Genomic DNA, 18,506 nt, shown 5'->3' on the forward strand with positions numbered 1-18,506 from the left:
ACCACCAAAAAATGGCCTGCATTGGAAATCACAATACAAACACATCATTGGACAAAAGTCTAAAGATCCGTCTCAGCTCTGTTTGTGTATGTGTGAACAATAAAATATGAAAATAACAAACTCAGCAACCCGTAGCTGCTGTGAGCCCTCCATATAATGACAACATTAACTAAACTCATATATCATGGCTGTGTCTCAGTTTGCGTACTTCCTTTTCTACACTTACATGTCGTACACTACACGTGCAGGAATTTCGACAGTGTTGTCTCACGGCCGTTGCAAACTTATCGGAAATGATGGCCGCAACAATTAAATGCACCATCCACCAACGAATCTGCCATTTTACATTCATGTGGTCCAGGTCATACTTAATGTGCTGTTGCTTAAATGTCTTATGTTTGCCTTGATTGACAGTTAGACAGTGTGTCATTGTGATTAAAAAATGGCATCATGAATTAAAACAACCGCTGTAAGATGGGTTTTATGGCAGGATGAAAAATATTTCGTGATGAAATGTAATTCAATTACTTGAAAAACTCACCTTTATACTAATTTGCATTTATTCATGTTATCATCACTTTTATTTTTTGTGTTTTATGAACACTTCAAGACCTCCATATATGGAGAGTTATCATGGCTTCTCAGTGGAAAAAGGTAAACAAGCTGTTACAGGATTTGAGACAAACAGCTCAGGAAGCATGTTTAAATCTGTGGTATGAATTACGTTGGAAATATGATGATCTGGGAGAGTTTCTCAAAGGTCGTGTTTGGATAAAACATGACACAAAAGGTCTATTATATCAATAAAAACAATCAAAACAGACCTCTGAGTTTATTTTGAAATGGATTTAGAGGCAGTATTAAAGTGCAATAAAAAAAACACTTTAGGTTCCTAAACCTAACCAAACCAGAAAGGAGGACTTGTTGTGTGATGAGGGTTTTATGCACCGCAGCCCTGCTATAATAGTCCTGCACTATCATTCTCAGTTACATAAGGAGGAGTTTATCTCCTGTTTTTCCTTACTTCCCACACTACAGCACAAGCATTAACACCACAGAATGTGAAGCCTCTATTTAACATCATCTTTTCTATAGCATTGCTCCTGTAATCTGCCTTGTTTCACAATCTTATCATGCCTTTTCTTTTGAAAATTGTCTACCTTTCTACTCAATTCTGAGTTATTCCGAAACTACTCATTACAATTCAACAATAATCAGGTGATTTGTAATTTGTTTGTCACATGTTCTGCTCACATTTTTGCGTACTATATTGTAAAATGTCATTTTATGCACATCACAGAGCGTGAGACCAGTTTAATTGTATCATGCAGTACATCTATATGGAAGTATAATTTGCCCTCATCATATTTCTCTCCTCGTTTTTCTTTTTTTTTCTCAACTACAACTTGATACAGAAATTTAGCAAAGAAGTTCCGCAGCATTAATTGGTAGAAAAAGAGATAAAAGACTTCAGAAAATCAGGAATTGTACTTTACATTGAATTGCCTCAAGGCCCACGTTACAAATATCTTACAGGAAAATTCATTTTTCTTTCCATGCAAATCAATAATGATACATACTATAATTTTTCTTAGTAGGCAGGGTGAGCAGTAAAGGACGATATGACAGAACAAGCTACTGTCAGCAGTGTTGCAGGTAAAAGCTCAGACCTACTGTGTGGAATAATGATAATCAGTACTCTAGGCCAAAAGGAAGCCTGGAATGAAAGTTTGTTAATACATTTAATTTAAAATTTTTGAATTATTACTATCGAAATAAATTAAAAAATTTTTTTTAACATACTTAGAGCTAGCTGTTTACTTTTTTACGACATAAACATACCACAAACAGGCAAAACTCAATGAGTAGTGCAGAATATAGCAAAGCAGGAAATATTTTTACACCATGTTTAATTCTGCTGGGAATTCACACCAACACCAGGCTCTTGCAACACCAGTTTTATGGTTGTTGTTGTTGTTGTTGTTTTTTTTTAATCTTCAAGACATATCCTGTTTGAGCCATGATGTCGTTACAACTAGAAGCCAGAGCTGAGCTGTTAACAGTTAGTCATTTGGATTTAGAAAAGTGGTGGTCAGTTCATCTCTTACTGGCTTTTTGTCCAATTTATTCTCAATTTCAGTCTCGATCTTTAATTACTCAGATGAAGTAAGACAATAGTAATGATTATAATGATTATAAGATACAGTGCACAGTCATCAGCATAGAGGTGGTGCACAGTGTCATTCTGGTAGGTAGTGTAGTGAGAATAAAACTGCACCTAAAAATGAATTATGTATGTTCATGTATTTCATATTCATATAAATGTTATTATTTATTTGTTTGTTTGTTACATAAAAAAAGTTGTAAAGTTACAAATTCAATACAATCACCATTTTAAAGAAGTATATTTGTCTTCAACATGAGGACAAATCATTGCTGAGATTAAGAGTCCACACTGTTATTATAGCTTGTGGCATTACCAGGGCTGTATTTGCTGTACTTGTTGGATACTTCCATGTTTTCTTTATGCATAATTTAACATCTCTATGTTACCTGAGAAAAAACTGCAGAGCTTATAATAAGATACACCAGAGCAGCTAACAGCATATTTTGGGTTATTTTTGCCTCTTAGTGGCTGCATTTGTGCTTAAATTGAATCAGTTGATTCTCTCAACAACTCCTTTATATTCTCACCCATAATAGCATGCATGTTAGCGAAATGAGTGACCCTCGCTGTGGGGTCTCTGCAAGGTTTCTAGGTCAGTTTAAGTCCTGAATCCATCTCTAGTCAGCCTTGGCCCTGCCAGAGACCCCCAGGTCTCCCCTTAAGTCTCTCTGGTCGTCTTCATGCTTCCAGGAGCTCCCCTGGTTGGTTTAAATATCAGTCTGTGTAGCTCACGTTTTGCTTCAGTGTGCACTGCAGACGTGGCCCCTGTTCCTTTTCACCATTGCCTCATGGAAATCAGTGACTGGAGACTGAGCTCATCTGTGTGTGCAATCCCCAATAATATTGCCTATTTGTTTTCCATCCAAGTATCCTTAAATCTGTTTACCTCATCAGTCTAAGCCTTGTTTGAGTCTTCAATTTTGTACAAATGTTGCGAAATGCTTTATAAGACATTTACTTTTATAATTTCACACGCATTTTCTATTTGTCACAAGGCCAGCCAGGTTTAGAGAATTTTTTTTAACATTGCACAATAGATCTATTTGTCCATTCATCCATCTTATTAAATTAATGTCGCTTCTTCTCTCCATTGCTTAGTCCAGATTAGTCCACCATTCATTCATCTCCCATCCCTCCAGCTTTTCTGTCTCTCCTCCAACACATTTGCTCTGCCCGTCTATTAAATTATCTCTCCGTCTCTCAGCAGACCAACTCACTTTCAGTTCGTGCATCCCTCCCACAGCTTCCACTCTCTCTTAAAATATTCATTGATGTCTTAAACACTTTTTCTGCCTCTTTGACACACCACCATCCTTAAATCTTTCATTGCTCTGTGCAATCACCATACACGAGATGACATCACGTAACATGAATTCACATATATACACATCATTTCAATAATGTTATTGTGAAGAAATTGCTTTTCTGTGAGGTGCCTCATCGTAATATATAGTATTATATAACATACTGTTTGTCATATACCGAACGAAAGTATGAGTCATTTATGTTGTATATTCAGCAATTTTTAGGACCATGTGGTCATTTTCTACTAGGACGCTGATGAGCAAAATCATGAATATGAGGATGTTTTAGTACTGAAATCCCACAAGAACATCTGAATTAAATTAAGCAGAAAATGCTACAAATTATGCTACTGCGTCTGAAAAATAATGAAAAACAAATGACTGGCTGAGCTTGAGAAATGTATTTTCCCGTTATTTGGTGACACAAACCTGTCGCTTATCTCATAAAATTGTTGCTTTTAAACCACATTTAGATTTATTTTCAATACATGTTGTTTATTACTGTTATCAAAGCTGAAGGTCACAGAGAAAAGCTTCCTTATATTGCTGCTTGTACACAAAAATATAAATAGATACACAAACATGTATACAATTCACACATTAAGATTGATTGGAGTTATTTCATCTTATTCAGATAACACAGTTAAATAAAAACAAGTGCCTCACCACTCTGTGGACAACATTTCATGTAGCGTCTTGACATGAGATCTCATTTAAGTCATGAATGACCCAATTAAATTTCAGTCAACCTGCATAATGCTGTCAGAGAGCTTCTCTCCTCATGCCCATCTCCTTGACCATGGTTCACTGGTGTAGCTGTGCCTTGAGAAGTATTTTTTTCCCCCCCTATCATATTATATGGCTGGGCAGTCAAATCAAGTCAAATTTACTTGTAAAGTGCTTGTCACAAAGTGCTTTGTCACAAAGTGCTTCAAAAAAAACAAAGGACACACAAACAGATATTTAAACAAGGGCCAGTAAAAGAAAAAAGACACACAGACTTCAGAGCTTGTTTGTAAGTGGGCTTGAATGCAAAGAGATTCTGCAGGAGACAGGCCAGACTAACACAAACTGTAAAATAGAATTACCGCCTCATGGTTGTATGCCTCTGCTTACCAGTCAAGTTGCACTTTACATTCATATTTGTCTAGAGTAGACGCATTAAATACATGTAGTAAAGACTCTGAAGGAATCCGTATGTGTCTTCACATGCTTGGTCAATAAAACTGACTGACAGTAGACAATGCTTCAAATATAGTGCAGATGTTGCTGCAAAGAAGATGCAAATTCTAAAACTTCACACCCAACAGCACAGATGATTTATACAATCACCAAAGTTTCAGGATAGACACCAATTCAGTATCTGACCAAAAAATATGGTCACAATCTCCCCTTCTGATTCTAAACTTTTGCATTGAATAATAACCAGAAACGTGTCTTTGCAGAACATTTTGATGTCACAGTGAAGGTGACTTAATTACTTCACCATGATTACCAGAAATATGTGTGAAATGTTCTCATAATTAGAACAAGAACTCTGGGGTTATGGCCACAAACATGTTTTGTGAGATCAGACTGACCTTTGAACTTTGACCAAAATCTAATCGGTTCAGTTCACCCATGAGTCCAAGGGAATATTTGTGCCTAACTTAAGGAAATTTCCTCAAGGCATTCCAGAAATGGCATTTGCAATAGTGGACGGACATGAAGTCACAGTAACCTTGACCTTTGACCTCCAAAATCGAATTCTTTCATCCTTGGTATTAAGTGAACATTTGTACCCAATTTGAATAAATTCCCACGAGGCGTTCTTCAGATATTTAATTTACAAGAATGGGACTGATGGACGAACCGACAGGCAGATAATCCGGAAACATTATGCCTCCGGCTACCATGGTCATGGAGGTATAAAAAGCAGCTTTAGAGAACAGAGCGGCAAGTCTTCATGTGAAGATTAATGGGCATGTTTTCTGAAAGAAATGGGTAGACTGACATGGGGACCTGGATTATAAAGTAGAGATGAGAGGGAACGGAGAACATCACGACTTTGGGAAGACAAATCCACGAAGGTGATCTACTTGTCCATTTCAGAAAAGTTTCTCTATCCTGCAAAAAGCAGCTTTATACACTTCAAACAGTGAACAGAAAACAGACTCCCACAAACACATTATCAGTTTAGTCACAAGTACTGCATATCAACGAATGGCTGAAAATGGCCTCACATAAAACCAATGATGCACTAAATGTATCATATTAGGTATTTAAACTCTGTGAACCAGGTTATTTGAATTCTCCGGCAACTGTGTTAATGATGAATCTGCCCTACATTACAATAACATTAAATCAGCTGTAATTGTTACAGAAAAGTATGTAATGAAAGTTAAAACAAAGGGATTACTAATTCGCTCATGGCTCTTGAATTATGGTTCTTCAAGCATTTATTTAGACTGTCTTAGGGCTCTGCTTTATCAGCTTTAAATTGTCATCTGTGTTGGATTGTCGCTATTTTCAGTTTGAAGTTCAACATATTTTATGGATAACAAACACTAATTGTATACATCACTGATATATTACTCCCTATCCAAAGGAAAACTGGAGAAAAAAGGCACTTTATGTCTTGTGTGTGTTTTCAAGGTTCATCAATGCACTAATTTTCTGTGTTGTGCAGTCGTGCTATGTGGTGCTGCTGCACTCTGTCAGGTAGCAGGAACGTACGAGGTACTGGTGCTTGTAGCAGTGGCTGACACACTTATGGCATTTTGAGAGCACACACACTCCTGCACACAGAGGCAGTCCTTATTGTTTTTTCTCACACCGTCAGAGTGGGCGGAGAGGACAGAGATTGGGAAGTAAAGGTTGTAAGATGTCAGATAGAGACATGGGCCAAGTAATGGAGGGGTGAATGAGATGGAAATGAGGATTAAAGGAGAAAAAGGAGTCATGATGGCAAAGCACGAGAAAGAGAAACAAGGGGGAAACAAGTGAGAGAGAGAAAAGGCAGGCTGGGAGGAAGAAAATTGTGGCAGTTAGGACAAAGGAGGATGGTAGAAAGAGGGGAAAAGATGGAGAGAAGGAGCTACCAGTGCCAACTGAAAAACAATGTGAGAAGCAATTAGAAGGGGTGAGAGCAAAGCAGAGATAGAAAACAGTAAGGTGCTACACAGAGTGGTGTTTTTTTTTGTTTTTTTTATCAATCTCTCAGATTAACACTTTTGTGAATCTTTTGCAATCACAGTTTAAGGGAAAAGAATATTGCACAGGTGAGGAATACATATTGACTGTCCCTCCCAACACCACAGTGAACATACATCCAGAGGCTGTGAAGACATAAAGACATGTATAATTGGTCACTCTCTGTGGACTGGTTTGTGCAGAGGTTAGGATGAATAAAAATGTCCAGAAAACAATGTGTAACCTGATGGTTCATTGGACCAGAAGAGACAAGAATACATTGTGTGTAGTTCTTTCTGGGTCTTTTTCTCAGAAAAATTCAGTTTATCCTCAATAATCATTTCCATTTTGGGTACTAAACAGTTCAGCTGTGAATAAGAAGTGTAAAACCAGACTAAGATCAGTTGTGGTTCCAGAATTCTGACTCTGTAATCAGTTGATTGATTGATTGATTGATTGATTGATTGATTGATTGATTGATTGATTGATTGATTGATTGGATGATTAATTGCCCGGCTGACTGGAGTGTTTGATTGGTGTTGCTTAGTGGTCTGAAATTGTGAGGCAGGAGGAAAAACAAATAAATCGCACTGCCACAGGATTTTTTTTTTTTTTTATGCAACACATTAACCAAATTAGGCTTTTCCCTGAAACACAATCACTATGTTGTGTAATGTTTGAATTCTTGTGCCCTAAAGGTACATGTTCTTTGCCTAAATGCCATTCTAAAACATTTACAGCAATTCTGCCACAACTGAAATCTATAGTATTTTTCCATCTGACCACCCAATGACAATCATTTCTCTTGTGTCTCAGCATGTTGAATTGTACTGCCCATGTAAACTCACAGTCCCTGAAATTGATGTCCATGTATCGCAGCCTAAAGGGGGTTCCTGCTGTCATCTCACATCAAATAGAATAAGAAACTCTCACTGCTCTCGGGCCGGAGCTTCTCTATTTCAAAACAGTTGAGGATCACAAGTGTGTGTGAGGTAAAGCTCCAGTTTATCCCACAAGAACACTGGATTGAAGCAGTGTAATGTGAGAGGGATGTGTCCGTGAGCGTGTTATGGGTACATGTGTCTCGCTCTTTATCTGTGTCAGGAAATTTATTGCTGAAGGTGAGCCACAAATAGCCACTGCACTGGTCTCTGAAGTGATACGGCAGCTGTGCAGTCGGAGACGTATGGGCAACGCTCGGCGAATAAGCCTTTTGGAGTGCCGGTGCAATCCTGTTGCTTAAGTCGAAGATCCCTCCAATTTAAACTGCCTGTCTCTGTCATCTCTGTCAGCTTGTGTTGGGTTTGTGCAGGAGCTTCTGTTTAAATTCCCCGTGCAGCAAACAGTGCATCAACTCCAATTTGTCAAATCAGTATGAATTTATGCAGCAGCTACACACCTCCTGATGCTTACTTAAGCAGTGTTCCAACAAAATTACTGTCATAATTTTGACTCTTGTTGATAGAGACACTTTTCATCAGTGAGACTCACTGACCCTAGGGGACCCTATTCAGGTTTTTTTAATGTCTGATACGGCACAAGATAATAATTCATACAGAAGGCAACACATTAAGACATAAATCGTATATAGATGCCAAGATCTTATTAATAATAATACCTGGTTGGTACCTGTCCTCACAAAGCTACATTGCAAGGCAATATAACAAAACAATAAAAGTTATTTATACATGCATATCAGAGGTTTAAGGCTTGCAAAAAAATCTCTCCAAATAAAGCAGAAACATTTGTCTAAATGGTGATGCTGAGCACCAGGTTTGTGTTCAGGGCCTCTCTGGGGAGACGGAGCCAAGTGATTGATGTTGCTGGCAGTTGACCTCGGTTTAATGTATTCGTTTTTGTGTGTGTATGTGTAGACCAACCTTGGTGAGGTGAGAACAAAGCTGGCGGGCCTTTTTTGTCCAATAGATGATCATCTGCAGTGGGGCCAAGCAACACTCCTGTCAAAGGTCTGTCTGTCTTTTCCCTCCAACACACACACACACACACACACACACACACACACACACACACACACACACACACACAAACACACACACACACACACACACACACACACACACACACACACACACACACACACACATGTCCATCACACATGCAGAAAAAGAAACCAAGTTTAAAATATGCAATATATATGTGTATTTAATGTACTAAATGGCTCATTTATTGCATCTCGCATGTTATATTATTCTGCAGTTGTGGAAGTAAAATGCTCATTCCTGTAGACACACATATGTAGAGCTATTTTTAGTCACACTTTCAGAAAACATAAAAATAAAGGTGCACTAAGGGGTACCCAGTGGTAGTGCCAGTTTGTGAGATCATCAGTGCTGAAAACCACCAAATTAACACACAATACATTTTATTTAGTTACACTTTTTTCCAAATACAAAACCCCAGAATCAGACATTTTGAGAAATATTCTATCAGTTTTAGTCACCAAACACACCTGCTGAGTAAATAATGAAACATTACAGTAAAACTTAGATCACATGAATTAAACATGTTTTGCAAAATGCCCTGTTTAGATTTTCTGCACAATTGTTCCATCACATGCATCAACTGGAGCAAAATGGATTTCTACCAACATGGCTGTCTAATTGAGTTTTTACTCTGGTTATTCCATTATTTCCCACATAAATGAAGTCACAGACTCAAGTGAACTATGACTTGTGAGGCTGCACAGCAATTTGTGAGAACTACCCCCTAAACAGGCTAATAACTGGAAAGATATCATCTTCCTTCCACACATGGATTATTATAATCGAAATTATATTTATAAAAAAGAAAACAGGACGAAGCCGATGAAATTACTTTAATTTAAAGATTCATAAACTGTTAACAGCTGGTTCATGTTATACTCTGCCAGACCTATGAGGGGCTGAAACTGTCAATGTCAATTAAGTCAATGGTGGATAATCCTCTCAGTCACCAGCAGGAGAGAGAAGATGAGAGTCCCTCAGACTACATTACTTCATTATATTCATGATATTCATATCATATCTCAAATACTGAGAGGAGGGGAAAATGTGACGCTTGTAAGGGCAGCAGTTGATCTTATCAAGAGTAAAATGAGATGATTGGTATAATCTAAAATCTCAGTACAAAAACAGATCAGGGAGGAGTTCTGTTTGTTTATAGATGATACAGTACAATCAAAGCAGTAAGAACAGGCATAATCTAAAAGGGAAAAAGAAGAAAGGAAAAAGGAAAAAAGATAAGCATATCATAAGGTGGCACAGCAATTGATATGTTTGTGGTGACTGCACAACCCCTGACGTGGAAGTCAATAATTGAGGGAATGTGGGAATTATTGAATTATTGGGTTTCTTTCTGTAATGTTGTAAAGTTATTTTGTAAGGACTTTACTATGTTAGGGGCCCTGAGATGACTTGTGTTGTGATAAGGTGCTAAATAAATACAGTTGAATTGAAGAGGGAGACTGTGGTAGTGTTTATAAATGTCATCTTGACATTATGTGTTTGTGAAGTTGATTATCATATCTTTGTTGTGTTTGTTTGTTTTTTTAATGTTTTTGAGTATCGTCTCAACTCACTTTTATTCGTATTGCACCTTTCATACAACAAAGCATCCAGAGTGCTTTACAGAGCAAGATTAAAACTTTAAAAAAAAAATACAATAAAAACAATAAAGAGTTGCAAAATAGAAGTGCAATTGTGCAACAATGATTAAACAACAAAACCCAAGGCCAAGTTTCCTGATATGCACACATTACACCCCAAACGTCAGAAACAGATCAAAACAAACAGGTCATGAAAACACAGTGGCAAATGCTTCAAGATAATCTGTCAGAGAATGAAGGGTGAACTGCTGGTATATATACTGAAGGAATAATAAAGCAAGTGAAAGCAGGTGAGAAAGCAGGCCGGAAAGATCATGTGACCATACTGGCAGAAAGTAGGGTAGGTGGGAGTTGCAGGTCTGATATAACAGGAGAGTTAACATGAGGACAACTGGCAGCCAGAAAAGAATGAATGAATGAAACTGTGACATTCAATAATGTAATATAGCTTTCATAATAATGTATCATCTACATTCATGCCAATAAAGCTTTTTTGAGCTGAACTGAACTAATGAACTAAGAGAGAGAGAGAGAGAGAAAGAGTTGAGCAATGTCGGCTTGCAAATACTCCAGCATTCATAAATGCATAGAGTCACAAGTGTGCTCACTTGAGAGAGAAAGATGAGGAGATGCCGGAGAGGCCATGATGACTAAAAGTAAAATAAAACAAGAGAGAGGCAAAGGGTTCCTGCTGCACCAATCTGAAGCCTTCAGAGTCCATTTCCCATAGATTGTTTGTCAGTTGGCTAATAAGCACAACACTTCAGGGGCAGAGAAGGTCGATAACAGCCTCTAAAGTAAAGCACTCTTTTCACAGATACAGATAAGGGCTCTCAAATTAAAAGCCTGGGACTAAACATCTCTACTCAAAATGCTGCTGCCAAAAAAATGTACTCCCTTATCAGATGCAGTGATATATTCATACATGCCTCTAGGTTCTAACTGAGGTGGATTTGGATATACTTTGGCTACAGAGAAAACATGTAATACATGAAAATGATAAAATATGAACACATTCTGAGGTGGATTTCCAGCAGGGACACTGTGTTTGCACCCAATGAAAATGACAGTATTGAATCCACCAAATTCTATTACAGTTTAAAACCCCTGTCTTCACTAGGTACTTCATTCATGATGCATATTAATGCATCTATTCTGGCAAATGACCGTGAAAGAAACCAGAAATAAAACTCTCTGTGAATGTATGAAAAAAAAAAATTACAGGTCATTGTTGTCATACGACAATTCAAAAAATGCAAACACAAGGAGACAACAGGAGACGAGCAAACAGACATCCCCTTGTATTCACAAAGTCAGACATGTCCTGCAGAAAAACAAAAGAATGACCAAAACAATGACATATTGGGCATCATGTCCTCTGTAACACGACACAATGTTGCTTAAAACAATGAAAAAAACGGATGTAAAATAAATATAGAAGTCGTATTAAACTGCATATTCTATAAGAATATTGTATGAGTTAATACTTGAGTTTACTTGCAACTAGAAATTAATATTGCATTAACATAAATACAACTGTACATACACATAATGCACAAGAGTAAAAATGACAGAACTGCATATTCCTCTTAGTTTGTCTGATAGAAAATGGCAGCCATATCTCAGCAGCACTTGTCAGATAAGGGATGTAATATCCACCTATCAAAGAAACTAAATTAAGTGGCACAATGTCATAAATTGCCTGATTTGTATTTCTCAGATTGGATTGGCTCCATTTAGTTGGACAGAAATGAGGTGCAGAGTCATGTGAGGCATGAACTCCTTGGCCACTCAATGAAGTTGCAGATCTAATCTATTTTGCATGGAAGCCATAATTAATGCATGCCACGGCAGGCAGAAACATACATTTCTTGGCTATCTTGCTACATCAGGAAGCAGTGAGTTAACTTTAAACAAGCTGTCATGTATAAAAATGTCTACAAGTACAGTCAGAGGTAAAAGTCTTGGGACAGCAGCAGTGAGAGTGTTTGTTGCTGTTGGTGAAAGTGAGTCAGCATTTAACACCTTGCATGAATAAAATGTTTAAAGAGCAGCCCGTTGGGAGAAGTACTGGAGTATTGAAGAGAATTTTGACATTTTTACTCTATATAGAAAGATGTTCAGTGCCTTTGCTGCCAAATGCCTATTTGTAAAAGTGTTTTACAAGAGTAAAATGTTTGCAGTTTGTGTTACATGTCAAAGTACAACGAAGCTTTTCAGGCCACCTGCAATAAATAAGACAACCACAGTCAGACAGTGATGGGTGCTTGTTTTCTTATAGTAATATACAGTTTTCCTGTACACAAATTAAAAAGCCATGCAGTTCACATTAAAATGAATGGAAGAAATAGAAGAAAGAAACAGTATGTGCATGGGTACAGCGCAGCGATACGACACGATGTGACACGATGCGACGCGATGTGATACAATACAATACGATACGATGCGATACGGTACGGTACGGTACGATACGATACGGTACGATACGATACGATACGATACGATACGATACGATACGATACGATACGATACGATACGATACGATACGATACGATACGATACGATACGATACGATACGATACGATACAGTGCGATACAATACGGTACGATACGATACGGCATGGTACACTACGATACGATACGGTACGATACGATACGATACGATACGATACGATACGATACGATACGATACGATACGATACGATACGATACGATACGATACGATACGATACGGTATGACACGCTACGATACGATACGATACGGTGTAATACGATACGATACGGTGTGATACGATACGATACGATACGATACGATACGATACGATACGATACGATACGATGTGATGTAATACGATACGCTATGATACAATACGATACGATACAATGCGATACGATACGATACGATACGATACGATACGATACGATACGATACGATACGATACGATACGATACGATGCGATGCGATGCGATGTAATACGATACGCTATGATACAATACGATACGATACAATGCGATACGATTGGATACGATACGATACGATACGATACGATACGATACGATACGATACGATACGATTCGATACGATACGATACGATACGATACGATGCGATACGATACGATACGATACGATGCGATGCGATGCGATGCGATGCGATGCAATACGATACGATACGATACGGTACGATGCAATACGATGCAATACGATGCAATGCGATACGATACGATACGATACGATACGATACGATACGATACGATACGATACGATACGATACGATACGATACGATACGATACGATACGATACGATACGATACGATACGATGCGATACAATGCGATACGATACGATGCGGTACGATACAGTACGATATGATACGACCAAATTGATAGGACAAGCAAGGACAGGATATGTCCGCAAAATATCAGTAAATGTGCAAGATAGTGTATGGCAGGAAATGATAAGATACAACAGAAAACGATACGATACGATACGATACGATACGATACGATACGATACGATACGATACGATACGATACGATACGATACGATACGATGCGGTGCGGTGCGGTGCGGTGCGGTGCGGTGCGCTGCGATACGATACGATACGATACGATACGATACGATACGATACGATACGATACGGTACGGTACGGTACGATACGATACGGTACAACACAATAAAACACAATACAATATGACGGAATTGCACAAGATAGGATGCTATATTGCAAACAATTATATAATATGACACAACAGGGTGGAATAGGGTAGGATATGTTTGTATTATATAAAGTGCAAATATTAGGACGATTGCAGTAGTCCATATATGAAATCACTATGGACTCAGATTATGGGTTCTAGTCTCGTTCGTTCCCACTGACTCTTATCTTCTCCGTCCTCTTTTTATTCTCCCACATGTTTAATCCCTAATGAAGCCGAGGTACAAGAAATGATCCAAATCATTTCATTGATGATACTTAAAGATGGCAGATGACGGAGGCCATCTTTTGTTTTTACCTGAAAACATAATGAAATGAAAAAACAACCACAGGACAATCCATGTACTAATAAAGAAGAAGATGCATTTCACCATTCCTGTGAGGGGAATAATTGAGTAATCCAAAAGACTTCAGTTCATTATGGAAGATTACGCTAATTCATCCAGGAATGAACTTGTGATCTCTTTGTAAACTAGGGAGAACACTCAACTAATGTGAGTACTTTATAGCCCCTGGCAAGTATGAATATTTGATCAGCCAGTTGCAATTTCAATATTTGATTAGCCTGCTGCAGGTGGGCAGGATGTGAAACCTGTTTATTTGAATCATGGAAGGAGGGGTGTCCACAAGCAGTCTTCTCTCATACACATGGTCCACTGGTTTATTAGTGCACAGCCACTTTGAATAGATTACCAGCCTGGTTCATATGTATGTGTAAAACTTAGTATTCTTGGAGAGAAACACGTGCAGGTAAAACGCCAACATGAAATGACAGCTCCTCGAATATTTTGTGTATTCGCTGCTGTAAAGGTCGTTTTGTGCTGAAGCCCAGGCATGCTCACGCAAACGCCGACACCTCTCTGCCTTCACGCTGCTGTTGTAGACGTCAGCAAGAGAGATGAACTACATCTTGCTTCGGTGCAAGACAGCATGCACGCACACACATTTGCACCGCTCTACCTTGTTTTATCATGACCTTACATTGTTTTGTGTCAGTGACACACTTGATATTCTCACTGTGAGCCTTAACACGGGCGATGAACTGGAACGTCCATGACTCTACAGTTTGCAGTCACACATCTTAACAGTCGGGTTAGAGCACTGGACCGAAACCTCTGCTACATATGACTTTCACAACAAACACACACGCGCACACACACACACACACACACACACACACACACACGTTACTGTAGCAGAGTGTAGCTGCAGATGTAGGATGAAAATCGAGTTAATTCTAGTTGTTTCAGAATTTAGAGAATGTATTTGAAGAAAACAAAATTTTGTTCGCCACCAGCAGTTAAACGTGAAAGTGTTTGTGCTGAGGCTTTTACACTGAGTCTCACCTTTGATGCTTGAACACATGCTAATTTAATCAGTGTAGACACAAGTGAAACTTTCCTTCCCTGTAGCTCACTAACACGCACTCAAACACACACGCACACGCACACACACACACACACACACACACACACACACACACACACACGGATATTAACCTTGATCTACCTTGATCTTTGTGAACGTCATCGTGGGCTCTCCCTCCATTCCTGTGACAAACAACACACACATGTACCCACGGCACTACCTCTGGTCTCACTCTCAAGCAATGGACTGGAACTAACACACACATTCCTGCGGCTGTCACACACACAGAGAGAGAGAGAGACATAGAGGACACGTGCACACATACATGCACACAACCTTCTCTGTTTGTGTATTGAGCACAGACAGAAAAGAAAAAAAAGCTTGAGTACACACAAACACTATGATCTCTGATTTATACAAACACACACTCTCTCCTTATAGAAATTAGTCACTGGGGACTTACATCCATGCAGCCAGCCAGCCAGACACCCACCCCCCCCCCCCCCCCCACACACACACACACACACACACACACACAGCCTGTATACCGAGTGTTCTCATCATTCACACATGCTAGAGTCAGGCAGCATCCATCTCTCTGGCAGACTTCATAGGTCAGCGGCCAGCATCTCCTCTACCATCCTTGAAGTTGATGACTACAAGCCACACTTAAAATAATAAGTTTTTTCGTTATGAAATTACATAAGCAACACAGAGATATTTTAACATGGTTTCAGAACAATCAAATAAAAACCTTTCCTGCAACACAAGACAGGCAACCTTGAGCCTGGCTACCGTTTTCTCTTTTTATGGGTGGATCTGCAAGGTTTCTTTCAAAACTAAAGGTCAACTAATTTAACACATGCAATATATTTAAGTTTGCTCCTAATGGCTTATTTTGAATGAAGAGCAGATGGGCAAAAGTTTAATAATTTATTCCTGGCACCTTTAACCAAGATGACTTCAAATGCCTGAGAAAATCTGATTTAAATCGAACTATAAATGTATATAAGCAGCTATAGATAGGCAACATGTGCAACTAACCTGATCCACGATAACATGATCACATTTCAGTGTTCTACCACTGCAACTGTTAACTTGTTACATGAATATTAACCATGAGCTGCGAGATGCTTTTGAAGATTTTCCAAACATTTTAATATTCTTAGCAAACGTTCAAATGTATACATATTTAATCTGCTCCAAATATGGCATAAAAACATGGAAAATGAAAATAATGTTTTTAGATGGCATCTTTACTTTTCAGTTCACATTAATATTTTAATGGATTAAGTTCACTCATCCATAAATGCGGATCTATAGTTGCTCCTGCAGTGCCCTCATGAAATATTAACGCATGCATGCAACATGTGTGTGGTCTGTCATGTAGACGTGCACGTTCACATGTTATTGTTGCAGCAGACTCTCCTGTTTTTGTACAATGTTCGATGGATATGATTCTGTCCTGCTGAGGACACTGGCACACACAATTGAACTCAAATGTGCACACACACACACACTGATTTGACAGTACAATGAACCGACAAGTACAGTCAAAGTCACAACCTTTATTTTACTCCTCTGATGAGTCCACGGACTTTCACAGTCACACACACACACACACAGCTCACTGGCTTCTGCAGAAAGAACTCCAAATCCTTCCCACTAAAATTAGGCATCTTATTTTCTCTTTTGTTCTCAGTTTCCCCTCTCTTTTCTCTCCTCTCTCGTCAACTCTTATCTCGTACAGCCTCTCATTTCTCTCAAATCCTCTTTTCTCTTTTTTGTCTTGGCTGTCTCTGTTGTCTTCGTTAGTCTGCCTCACATTGTAGTGAAACAACTTCCACCCTGATCCAGAACTCCTCCACGGGCTGAATTCATCGGCTTATCCGGTGTGTATGTGTGCGCGGGTGCATGTGTCTGTGAGGCAATGTTGTGAGAGAAAAGTGTGTTTTGAAAATGGAAAGCAGTGGGGAGAGTGAGGAAATTTGTGGATGTGACCTCCTTTCCTGGCTGCTTGACAGACTGGGTAGAGTGCTTGGACTGGGTGGTCGTTGCAAAGCACTCAGCCATCCATCGACCGGCAGCCATTGATCTGCAAAATCCAATGACTCACTAGCTACTCAAAATGCAGCCCACATACATATACATGCAGACATGACTGCTGTGTGTGTAAACAGGCGCACATACAGACACTGACTGATTAATGTAATTACAGTCCACAAATGAAATGAGTATAATTGCCCCGGAATATTTTAACAAAGCTGCCCTTTTGGAGATTGCAGTTAACAGAGATTGCTAACCAGAGCCAACACGTAGTAATTAAGAACAAAACATTGTAAACCAGAGGTGGAATTAAACTACTGGCTTTGCATTTCTAAGATATTTGTTGCTGATGCTTTTTTGTTGTTGTTGTTGTTGTTTTAGGGGCAAATTCTAATATTGTGGGTTAAAAAGGGGAGAAGGGTTCTGTACTTTTTATTTTTGCAGATGAAGGAGTCTTGAATTTTTTTTTTTTTTTTTTTTTTTTTTTTTTTTGGAGAGCAGGGGAAGGTTTTATGACTTTTCCTCATCCCGGATTTACATTTTATTTTAGCTTTCCCTTGTAAGATTTATCATGTGAAAAAAAAAAATGAAGAAGTGACATCAGGTTTGTGTAAACCACGGGTCGTAAAGTATCGAAGAGGGGTTTAATTTTTATCAGCTAAAATTAGCAGCCGGTTATAACTGCTGATTGGGCAGTGATCTTACTTTCACATTTTTGTCAGGTTTGGCACAAATATATTGCTATTGTCACAGGGAGGGTCCAACAAAAAGATTATTAATGCTGAGCAGAGCTTCAATTAAGAAGCCTTGATTTAGCCTCCTTCGCACACTGTTCATTTTCATATAGTCCTTTCATTTAATCTTTTATAATGCTGCGATACTACAAGAGAAATGCCTACAAAACACTGGTCATGCGTGTAAGTGTGCATTCATTTAATAGTCTTTTAATAATTTTGTGGCATCACATCACTGCTCTGACCCCGCATGTCAACAAACCAATTATGAGGGAAAACTGAGAAACAAAATAAAACAAATTCTGCAAATCCGAGCTATTTAAGTTTGAACAGCAGAGTAGGTTTACATTTTTCACTCACCTTTCCATCAAACCAACAAAATAAGAACCCACATCA

The sequence above is a fragment of the Embiotoca jacksoni genome, unplaced genomic scaffold (genome assembly GCF_022577435.1).
Source record: "Embiotoca jacksoni isolate LCO1_2020_lvr unplaced genomic scaffold, fEmbJac1.0.p SCAF_2, whole genome shotgun sequence".
Taxonomy (NCBI): domain Eukaryota; kingdom Metazoa; phylum Chordata; class Actinopteri; family Embiotocidae; genus Embiotoca; species Embiotoca jacksoni.